A 10,632-nucleotide genomic window follows, 5' to 3' on the forward strand; every position below is an offset into this window, starting at 1 on the left:
GCCTTCCTTGAGAGAAGGCCCTGTCGAGTTCCCCCCAATCCTCCTGTACAGTTGCCAACCTCCAGCTAGGGCCTGGAGAACTCCCAGAATTTCAACTGACCACCAGACGACAGAGGTCACTTCCCCTGGAGAAAATGGCTGCTTGGAAAGGAGGACCCTATGGTTTTATACCCCGCTGAGGTCCTTCCCCTCTTCAAGCCCCCCTCTCCCCAAGCTCTGGCCCCCCCAAATCTCCAGGCATTTCCCAGCCCGAAGTTGGCAACCCCGCCCTCCTCCCGCAACGCTGTTTACAGAGATGGCGAAAAGTTACCTTTCCTACGAGAAACCGAACTGGTATCGGGTCGGGTTTTTTTTTATTTCTTCTCAGGCTTGATTTTTTTTTAGAAATGCATCCTCCTGATCATATGAGGGAAATAAAACATAACCCCCCCCCCCCCAAGAAACCCAAGATTTGGCTTGCAAATTGCTTTTCCAAGCGCTGCTTAAGGGGGTTGCAAGGACTAATAAGGAAGGAGGGGTTAATGGGGGGGGGGAAAGCACACACCAACGCCTCTTGAAGGAAATGGCGAGAAGAAGGAAGGCAAATCCATGCCTCTGTAAATTGTTTTTAAGGGGCGCGAAGGAAACCGCAGCATTTATTTTGTACTCTGAAATCAAAACCATGCTTGGACATTTCTCAGCACATCTTTGTGGTGTTTATTTTTGAATGCTTGGTTATTATTATTATTTGGTGGCGGTCAGACCTGGCCCTGAGTGCACAAATTATCGTGAACGGTGAAGAAAATGAACAATTCAGAAGAGTTAATGTGTTGGCTTGCTTTAACACGACAAAGGGGCATCCCTAGTAGACTGGAAAGGTCCTCGTTTCCTTTCTTTCTGGCCTCCCAAATCTGCCTTTCAATCATATTTTCTCTCCCACCCTTACTGCAAAGCCACCCAGCGAGCTTCCACCATGGCAGAGCGGGGATTCGAGGGTGGTTCGTAGAGAGTGGACAGGGAGAAACTTTTCTCCCTCTCTCGTAATGCTGGGACGCGGGGTCATCTGCTGGAGCTGGAGGGTGGGAGATTCAAAACTGATAAATGGGAGTATTTCTTCACCCAACGCATAGTTAAATGGTGGAACTCCCTGCCCCAGGATGTGGTGATGGCTACCAACTTGGAAGGTTTGTAAAGGGGAGTGGACATGTTCATGGAGGAGAGGGCCATCCATGCCTACTAGTCAAAATGGATGCTAGTCATGATGCATGCCTATTCTCTCCAGGATCAGAGGAGCATCCCTAGTATATTAGGTGCTGTGGAGCACAGGCAGGATGGTGCTGCTGCACTCATCTTGTTTTTGGGCTCCCTGGAGGCACCCTGGTTGGCCACTGTGTGAACACTGCTGGACCTGATGGGCCTGAGTCTGATCCAGCAGGGCTTTTCTTATGTTCTTACATTCTTATGAACCTGGGTCTCCCAGATCCTAGTCCAAACCTAATCACCACACCATGCTGGATCTTCTGATCCAAGATACCCTGCTTAATCGTTCAAGTCTCGAAGCCAAATCAAACAGCCATCTCATAAGACTGAGGCGAGATGTCTGTTTCCGCCGGCTCTAGGTAGTGAAGAAACAGAGAGTGGAGGAAGGGGTAGCAAAATCGGCAGCGAGGGTATTTCCTTTCTGCCAGTTAAGCCTCAGATAAGGTAGCAGGAGAGGTTGCGACACGGGAAGGGCGGTGGCTCAGTGGTAGAGCATCTGCTTGGCATGCAGAAGTTCCCAGGTTCAATCCCCGGCATCTCCAGTTAAAGGGACTAGGCAGGTAGGTGATGTGAAAGACCCCTGCCTGAGACCCTGGAGAGCCGCTGCCGGTCTGAGTAGACAATATTGACTTGGATGGACCAAGGTTCGGATTCAGTAGAAGGCGGCTTCATGTGTTCATGTGACATCCAGCAAACTGCCCAAACCTAGCATGGATGCACCGCATTGTTAGATTCAACTGGTGATGGAAAGGGCCATCAGGTTGTAGCCGACTTACGGTGACCCCGTAGGGTTTTCGAAGCAAGAGACGTTCAGAGGTGGTTTGCCATTGCCTGCCTCTGCTTAGCAACCCTGGACTTCCTTGGTGGTCTCCCATCCAAGTACTAACCAGGGGCGACCTTGCTTAACTTCCAATAGCTGATGAGATCGGCTAGCCTGGGGTATCCGAGTCAAAGCAAGAGATGTTCAGAGGCAGTCTGCCATTGCCTGCCTCTGCGTAGCAACCCCGGACTTCCTTGGTGGTCTCCCATCCAAGGACTAACTAAGGCCAACCCTACTTGGCTTCTGGGACCAGCTGGGGCAATCCAGGTCAGGGTCCAGATTCTATTACTTGTTTTTTTTTAAAAAAAAACCTAGAGAGAGAGACTTATCAGATGCAAAACCAGGTCAGGAAGTTGTTATGACGTAAGCTTCTCATAAAACCAGAAGTGTGAGCAAGCTGTTATGTGATCTGCTGGCTGGCAAACCTCCACATTGGCAGTGCGCACTGAGACGCATCTACCCCAGAACAAAGGAAAGAGAGGGGAGAAATTTCCCTTTCTGGTCTCCGTTGGGAGCGTCGTTTCACCCCACCTACGAATTTCACCCAAAGGCCTTTAAACTGTGACACTGTTCTCTGCTCGGTCTGGGAGCATCGCAAGGCGCATAAGTGGTAACTTGAAGCAGCGGAGGCCAATTTCTTGAGCATGGAAGTGGTGGAATGTGCCGTCAAGACGAAGCGGGATTACAGCTACCCCATAGGTAGGGTCGCCAACCTCCAGGTACCAGCTGGAGTTCTCCTGCTATTACAACTGATCTCCAGCCTATAGAGATCAGTTCCCCTAGAGAAAATGGCCTCTTTGGCAATTGGACTTTATGGCATTGAAGTCCCTCCCCTCCCCAAATCCCGACCTCCTCAGGCTCTGCCCCAAAAACCTCCCGCTGGTGGCGAAGAGGGACCTGGCAACCCTACACATAGGGGTTTCAAGGCAAGGGATGTTCAGAGATGGTTTGCCATTGCCTGCCTCTGCATAGCAACCCTGGACTTCCTTAGTGGTTTTCCATCTAAATAGTAACCAGGGCTGACCTAGCTTAGCTTCCGAGATTTGATGAGATCGGGCCAGCTTGGGTCGTCGAGGTCAGGGCAGAGACAGAGGTGGTTTGCTGTTGCCTGCCTCTGCGTAGAGACCCTGGACTTCCTTGGGGGTCTCCCATCCAAATACTAACCAGGGTTGACCCTGCTTAGCTTCTGAGATCTGCTGAGATCAGGATAGCTTGGGACATCCAGATCAGGTCTTCTCAAGCATGGGGGGGAAGCGAATCCTCCCCAGCCATGGTTTCACTGCCCCCCTTGTACAAGGTGGCTTGAGATGGGATGACTACCCCCGGAAACGTTGCTGACAAATTTTGCAAGGGAAGCTGGCTACGGGCATGTCCGACCAGGAGGGATCGTAAGCGATAACGGTCCTCATTTTTTTCCCCTGCCGCAAAGGCAGCCCCTGCCGAACACTCAAAGGTCCCCGCCGGCCGAAATGCTTGCGACGGAGCCGAAGCAAAACGGGCATGTGTATCAAGGCCGGCGCTCGCTGCAGATTCCCTCATTCTCTGACACAACGGTAAAACAACGTGCCCATTTTTTGACACACAAACCCTTTCTGTTTCACCGAGCAGCCCCATTACCAAGAAAAAACCCCCCAACAACGGGGTTAGGGACGGGAGCAGGACGAAGAAGAGAAAAAAAGGAAGGAAACCCCACACCGGCAAACAGCTACTCTGGAGATCAGTGTTGAATGTGACCTTGTAGGGTTTTATTGTTTTTTAAAAAGCTACTGCATGCCATTGTGCCTTTGAAGTGAGATTCTGGGAATGGAGATGGTAGTATTTCCTCAGGTAGAAAATTGTTTCCAGGCACCATTCCATAGGCTGATGAGATGTTTTGGAATGAGGAGGGGCCATTTACCGTCAAAGCGCCCTGAGTGATAAATTGGGCCCAAGCGTGGACGTTGTTTATACAGGGAAACGTGGAGAATAAATTGCAGCGCATAAAGGAAATTGGGCCTGTTTGGACTTGCTCCAGAGGGTTGTTGTTTTTTGGTTGGGAAGGGTGGCACATTGATATGAGCAAGGAATTGTGGGAGGGGCTGTGGCTCAGAGGTAGAGCATCTGCTCGGCATGCAGAAGGTCCCAAGTTTAATCCCAGGCATCTCCAGTTAAAGGGACTAGCCGAGTAGGTGATGTGAAAGACCTCCGCCTGAGACCCCGGAGAGCCGCTGCCAGTCTGAGTAGACAATACTGACTTGGATGGGCCAGGGGTCTGATTCAGCAGAAGGCAGCTTCATGTATTCATGTGTTCAATTACCAACTAGGGATTCTGACTCTCCAGGTACTTTCTAGGACCTGGGAACCCTCTCTCAGGGTTAAGACTCAGAGTAGGGTTGCCAACCTCCAGGTAGTAGCTGGAGATCTCCTGCTATTACAACTGATCTCCAGCCGATAGAGATCAGTTCACCTGGCCGCTTTGGCAATTGGACTCTATGGCATTGAAGTCCCTCCCCTCCCCAAACCCCACCCCCCTCAGGCTCCGCCCCAAAAACCTCCCGCCGGTGATGAAGATGGACCTGGCAACCGTAACTCGCAGTGGCCCCGGACTTTCCAGCTTCCTTTCCAAGAAACTTGGCCAACCTCAGGGCCCCTTCCGGTTTCCTTCGGTTTTGCAGTCCCTAAAGAAGGGTTAACAGCTTGTTTGTGTCCTAGATGTCAAGCCGCATGGGTGGTGTGACGTCGCATCTCCGGAGAGAGCAGCACAACCTTGGCCTCGGCCACATGTTGAAACCAGATGTGCAAAGGCCACATTTTTTAAAAGAAGCTGCATTCTTCTCTTCTGACAAAGCAAGGGACCAAAACATCCCCTCCCTTCCCTTGGTTTTTGGGTTTGTTTCCCTTTTGTTTGCAAGACAGGGAAACCGAATGAAGCCTCCAGCCTGCCCAAGAAAGTGAAACAATAGAAGCCTGCAGCCCTAGGCAGGGGTCAGCAGACGAAGGAGTTAAAACTGCGTCACTAGAGTTGCCGGCTGCCTCTTCACCACCGGCAGGAGGTTTTTGGGGTGGAGCCTGAGGAGGGTGGGGTTTGGGGAGGGGAGGGACTTCAATGCCATAGAGTCCAATGGCCAAAGCGGCCATTTCCTCCAGGAGAACGGATCTCGGCTGGAGATCGGTTGTAATAGCAGGAGATCTACAGCTAGTACCTGGAGGTTGGCAACCTTATGCATCACCGTTCAGAGGCAGAGATTAGCAAAACCGCCAATATAAGAAAGCCCGTTTGCACACCTGACACTATGCAACTGTAACATTACCAATAATCGACACATTAATTATCCATAAAATTTCTGCAGCCCAAACACTGCCGGTCTTTTATTAGGAAGGGTGTGTGCCTTCTAGGTATTTCCCCGCCCAGAATGGTAACCCTAGGCTCTAGTCCATGAAAACTAGGGTTGCCAGGTCCCTTTTTACCACTGTCGGGAGGTTTTTTTTGAGCGGGGCCTGAGGAAAGCGGGGTTTGGGGAGGAGAGGGACTTCAATGCCATAGAGTCCAATGGCCAAAGCGGCCATTTTCTCCAGGGGAACTGAGCTCTGTCAGCTGGAGATCTATTTATTTATTTGCTTCACTTTTACTCTCCCTTTCTCCCCAATGTGGGGACCCAAAGCAGCTTACATAATAATATTTATTGGTACAGTCAATCAGACCAGTAAAAACTCTACAACAATAAACCTCGCATGAACAATATAAAAGAGCATTTAAAAAAAAATATGAGACATATTTCTATAAATTTTAAGAACACTTTACATAAAAGTGGATGGAGTAGACAAAAGCGCAACAAGAACCAATAGCATCATTCTAGCAGGAGTCTACGAAGCTTCATAGAGACAGCACACAATCTGGCAACCTGAGTTGTAACCTGAGGGTCCTCGGTCGGCTGGAGATCAGTTGTAACAGTGGGAGTTCTCCAGCTAGCACCTGGAGGTTGTCATCCCTAATGAAAACTGAAGCTAGAATAAACATTGTGTCTGTTTGTTGAGCTGCCCCAAGACTCTTGCTAATGTGCACAACAACCCTGTACAGTAGGCCAGTATCCGTATCGTCCCCATACTGTAAATGAGAGGGTGGGGGATTCTGCCTTGCTTAAGGCCAGCGATTTCACTAAATTATAATCAGGGCCGGCCTGGCTTGTAGCTCAGTTTCTTAGCCACGCAACCGCCCTCGGTGAACACTTGTGCCCCGCGGGCTGGATTCGCACGGGGTCCTCCTCATTCACACAGCCCCGCTCGCGCCGATCGCGGTGCCAGTGCTCTCTCCTCCTTTCTGACCCCGCGATCGTAGGCTGGAAGGAAAGCAAGGGCTTTTTCACCGCCAGAGATCCGCTGCCTTCCCAGAGCCCCAAATAGAAACCACCCGGGCGGAACAAGGCACCGGTTGCCAACGGATGCCACGAAAGCCCAGGGCGACGTGGCGAAGACCGCTTCCGTTTAACATCCTCGCCTGCTCCCTCCTTTGTGAGGAGGCTGGCGTTGGAAGAGGACTTCGGTCTCTGCCCTGCCCTACAAAAGCAAACTTTAACTCAGCAAAACTTTGACTCAGCAAAGTAGCGAGTTCGGGAGAGTGAGAGCCCTCTGTTTCTCACTGCTATTAGAGAAAGGGATGGCTGGAAGCCAGAAGCAGATTGGGCCTTCAGTTATTTTGGAAACTAGCTGGGGAGAAAGGGAGGGTTTGAGGAGGGGAGAGACCTCAGCATGGTGCAATGCCAAAGAATCCACCTTCATTCCAATTGTTCATACTGTAAGCCGCCTTGAGCTCTATCAGAAAGAAAGGTGGTTCAACAAAGGTTTTTAATAAGAAGAAGAACACATGAACACATGAAGCTGCCTTCTACTGAATCAGACCCTTGGTCCATCCAAGTCAGTACTGTCTACTCAGACCGACAGCGGCTCTCCAGGGTCTCAGGCGGGGGCCTTTCACATCACTTACTTGAAGAAGAAGAAGGAAGAAGAAGAAGATGACGATCGTTCTTGTTTCCTTGCGCTGCAACCCTGCTCTGTTTGTATACCGGGAAATCATCATGTATTGTGGAAACATCTCAAGTCCCCTGGGCCCAGGGGTCTGCAAGCTTTTCCAGCCGGCCGGCATCTTTGGGATTCTGACGTAGGGTGGTGGGGGCGGCCCAAAAGTGGCTGCCGCCATGGAAGGCAGTCTGGCCCACTGTCTAAAAACACTCGGTAAGGTCCCCCATGCAAGCACCGGGTCATTCCTGACCCATGGGGTGACGTCACATCCCGACGTTTCCTAGGCAGACTTTGTGGGGTGGTTTGCCAGTGCCTTCCCCAGTCATCTTCCCTTTACCCCCAGCAATCTGGGTACTAATTTTACCGACCTCGGAAGGATGGAAGGCTGAGTCGACCTTGAGCCGGCGACCTGAAACCGACTCCCGTCGGGATCGAACTCAGGTCGTGAGCAGAGCTTGGACTGCAGGACCTCAGCTGGCCACTCTGCGCCACGGGGCTCTTGAAACACTTGGTAGGCATCGGGAACAGTGTCGGTGGGTGCCACGGAGCCCCTGGGCGCTACATCGGGGGTCCCTGTTTCAGAACTCCCTGCCTCATGGAGAAGAGGGGAGCGCGAATCAGTCTGCGACCAACATCTGGCCTGGTGCTTGTGGTTAGGGTAAGAGAGTCCGCGGCCCGGTGCCAAACAAGGGGGGGCTTTTTAGAAGAGAAAGCATTCAAGAACTCGCCAGTTCTGTAACTGTCCCTCTGCCAGGCTGAAACCTTTTCTTTACCCGAGGCCGCGGGACTCGGACCGAGCCTTTTGTCTGGCGAAAAGAAAGAGAGATGGGGGGAAAAGCGCACAGTGCAAGTCTCTCTCTCTCTCTCTCTCTCTCGGGTTGAATGCTGCCAGGCACATGACATCAGAGGCAAGGTATGCGGCCCAGCCTGACGGCGGCCACAGGCTGATACATGCGCACCCCTCGGGCACCGACTCGGCCGAGGGGATCTGCTGGGAACTCCTTGAACAAACAGCCTCTTTCTTAGCAAGCAGGGAGTGCGCTGGCTGCCGGGTGCCCAGCCTGCGCGGGTGCAACATGCTTTGTAAGCGCAAAGGGCATGAGCCAGCCGGCAGGGGCGTTCCCATCGCCCCGCCTTGCTGTTAGGTTGCCAACCTCCCGGTGAGAGCCAATACAAAAAGTAGCGCAAGCAATATCTACAAGTGAGCGATAGTCAAACAAGGGACCATAGTACAAACAAGGGTACATGAGTTCCTTTACTCATTTTTTAAAAAAGGATTCGATAGATTCATATAGGAACAGGCCTCACGATGCCTGTTAGCCGTGACGTCCAAATGGAACCTCCATGTCCAGAGGCAGTATATCTCTGGGGGGACCGCAAGGAGATTTGGGGCTCAGACGGGCACTGCAGGAACCAGGAGTCTGAACTAGATCGGCCTGATCCCGCCGAGCTCTTCTCCTGTTCGAGGGGCAGATCTCCATTCGGAGAGGGCGTGAACGGCTCCTGGCAGGGCGTTGCTCGCTCCGGGGGGAGAAGTGCCGAGCCAAGCACTTCCCTGGCAGGAAACAACGAGCAACAGAGAGGATGAATAAATCTTCCTTTTCTTCGCTGTCTCGTTCAGTCTTGCAGCGTAGGCACAGAGAGCAGTTGGACGTCGGCGTCCCTGGGAAAGCGATCAGCGCCGGCCTGGCCCAGCCGCCTCTCTGAGAGAGATTTCTTTGCTCTCTCATCTGGGCATGCAAATATTTGCCCCAAGCATCGAGATTTTCCTCCGCTGCAGCCAAAACCTGACTCACCAACCCAAGCTGGTGGGGTTCTGCCTCGCCCCTCTTTCTGGCACCTGTTTCAGCTTTTTCGGAAGGACTCATCCGGGCATCGGGTTGCCAGGTCCTGCTTTGCCAGCGGCGGGAGGCTTTTTGGGCGGAGCCTGAGGAGGGCGGGGTTTGGGGAGGGGAGGGACTTCAATGCCATAGAGTCCAATGGTCAAAGCGGCCATTTCCTCCAGGGGAACCGACCTCTGTCGGCTGGAGATCAGTTGTAATAGCGGGAGATCTCCAGCTAGTAACCTGGAGGTTGGCAGCCCTATCTGGGCAGGGCCAGGAGGGTATCAAAATCTCCCTGCATCACTGACTCCTTGAATATGTAAGAGGCCGTATATGGAGCCATGCTAATTTAGCACGTAAGACTGCAGTCTGACAAGACGTTTTGGCACTTTAGGCTGGATGGTGCTCCCAGGACTATGAAATTATAGCCTTGAATGGAGCCCGACATCTGGCTATCTAGTTAGACCCCCTCCCCATCTTCCAAAAAGCTGGAGGCATAGGGTTGCCAGATCCCTCTTCACTACCGGCGGGAGGTTTTTGGGGCAGAGACTGAGGAGGGCAGGGTTTGGGGAGGGGAGGGACTTCAATGCCATAGAGTCCAATGGCCAAATCGGCCATTTTCTCCAGGGGAACACATGAAGCTGCCTTATAGTGAATCAGACCCTTGGTCCATCAAAGTCAGTATTGCCTACTCAGACCGGCAGCGGCTCTCCAGGGTCTCAGGCAGAGGTCTTTCACATCACCTACATGGATAGGCTCTTTAACTGGAGATGCCGGGGATTACCTTCTGCATGCCAAGCAGATGCTCTACCACTGAGCCATAGCCCCTCCCCATCGGCTGGAGATCTGTTGTAATAGCGGGAGATCTCCAGCTAGTGCCTGGAGGTTGGAAACCCTATTGAGGCAATAGATTCTGTTCTCTCTCCATGTTTTCTCCTTCACAACAACCCTGTGAGGTAAGCCAGTCTAAGACAGAAAAAGTGGCTCAAAGTTGCCCAGTGACCTGGGTGGCTGAGTGGGGATTTGAACCCGGGTCTCTCCATCCCTGCTCCAATGCTCTAATCCAGAGGTGTCAAACATAGCCCCTTGAGAGCTCTTATCCGGACTGCGAGCCCCCCCCCCCACACTCTCAATCCGGGCTGGCAGCATGGCCCGGCAAGTGACATTTATGTCCTATCTGGCCCTCGTAACAATTGAGTTCGACCGCCCCCTGCTCTAACCACTATACCACAGTGTCTCACCAGCTCGAACTCTGCCACGTGTGCCTGTTCTGCAGCCTCCATAACCCTCGAGCCGGCCCTGTGTTTTGACCAACGGACGGGGGGGAAAAAAAACCCAGATATTTTTTATCTTCATGCCAGTTAGCAGGGAGACTGGAAACCAGCGTCGGGCAAAGCCGAGGACGGCTCTTCAAAGCGAGGGAACGGCCAGGCAGGCGTTGTATTTCAAAGGCATCCCAGCGTCAGGTTTCCAAATCAAATCGGGTTTTATGAACTCTCCGTGTTCGGGGCGGAGGGAGTTGAAGCACAGAGGAAGAAACTGTCTGGAGAAAAGCCGGAGCAGGTCTCGAAATTCCAGGCGGGAGGCCAAAATCCCCGGGTCTGGCTTCCTCGACAGGAATCAGGACGGAAGCAATCTGCAAGAGCTATAGGGCTTGTTTCAGCCCCGTTTCGATGCATTAATAGACACCAGGTGTGGGGAGAACGTTCTCCCCAGGTGACCAAAATTCGGGCTCTAAGAGAGCCAGCGTGGTGT

The sequence above is a fragment of the Euleptes europaea genome, chromosome 20 (assembly GCF_029931775.1).
Source record: "Euleptes europaea isolate rEulEur1 chromosome 20, rEulEur1.hap1, whole genome shotgun sequence".
Classification (NCBI taxonomy): Eukaryota; Metazoa; Chordata; class Lepidosauria; order Squamata; family Sphaerodactylidae; genus Euleptes; species Euleptes europaea.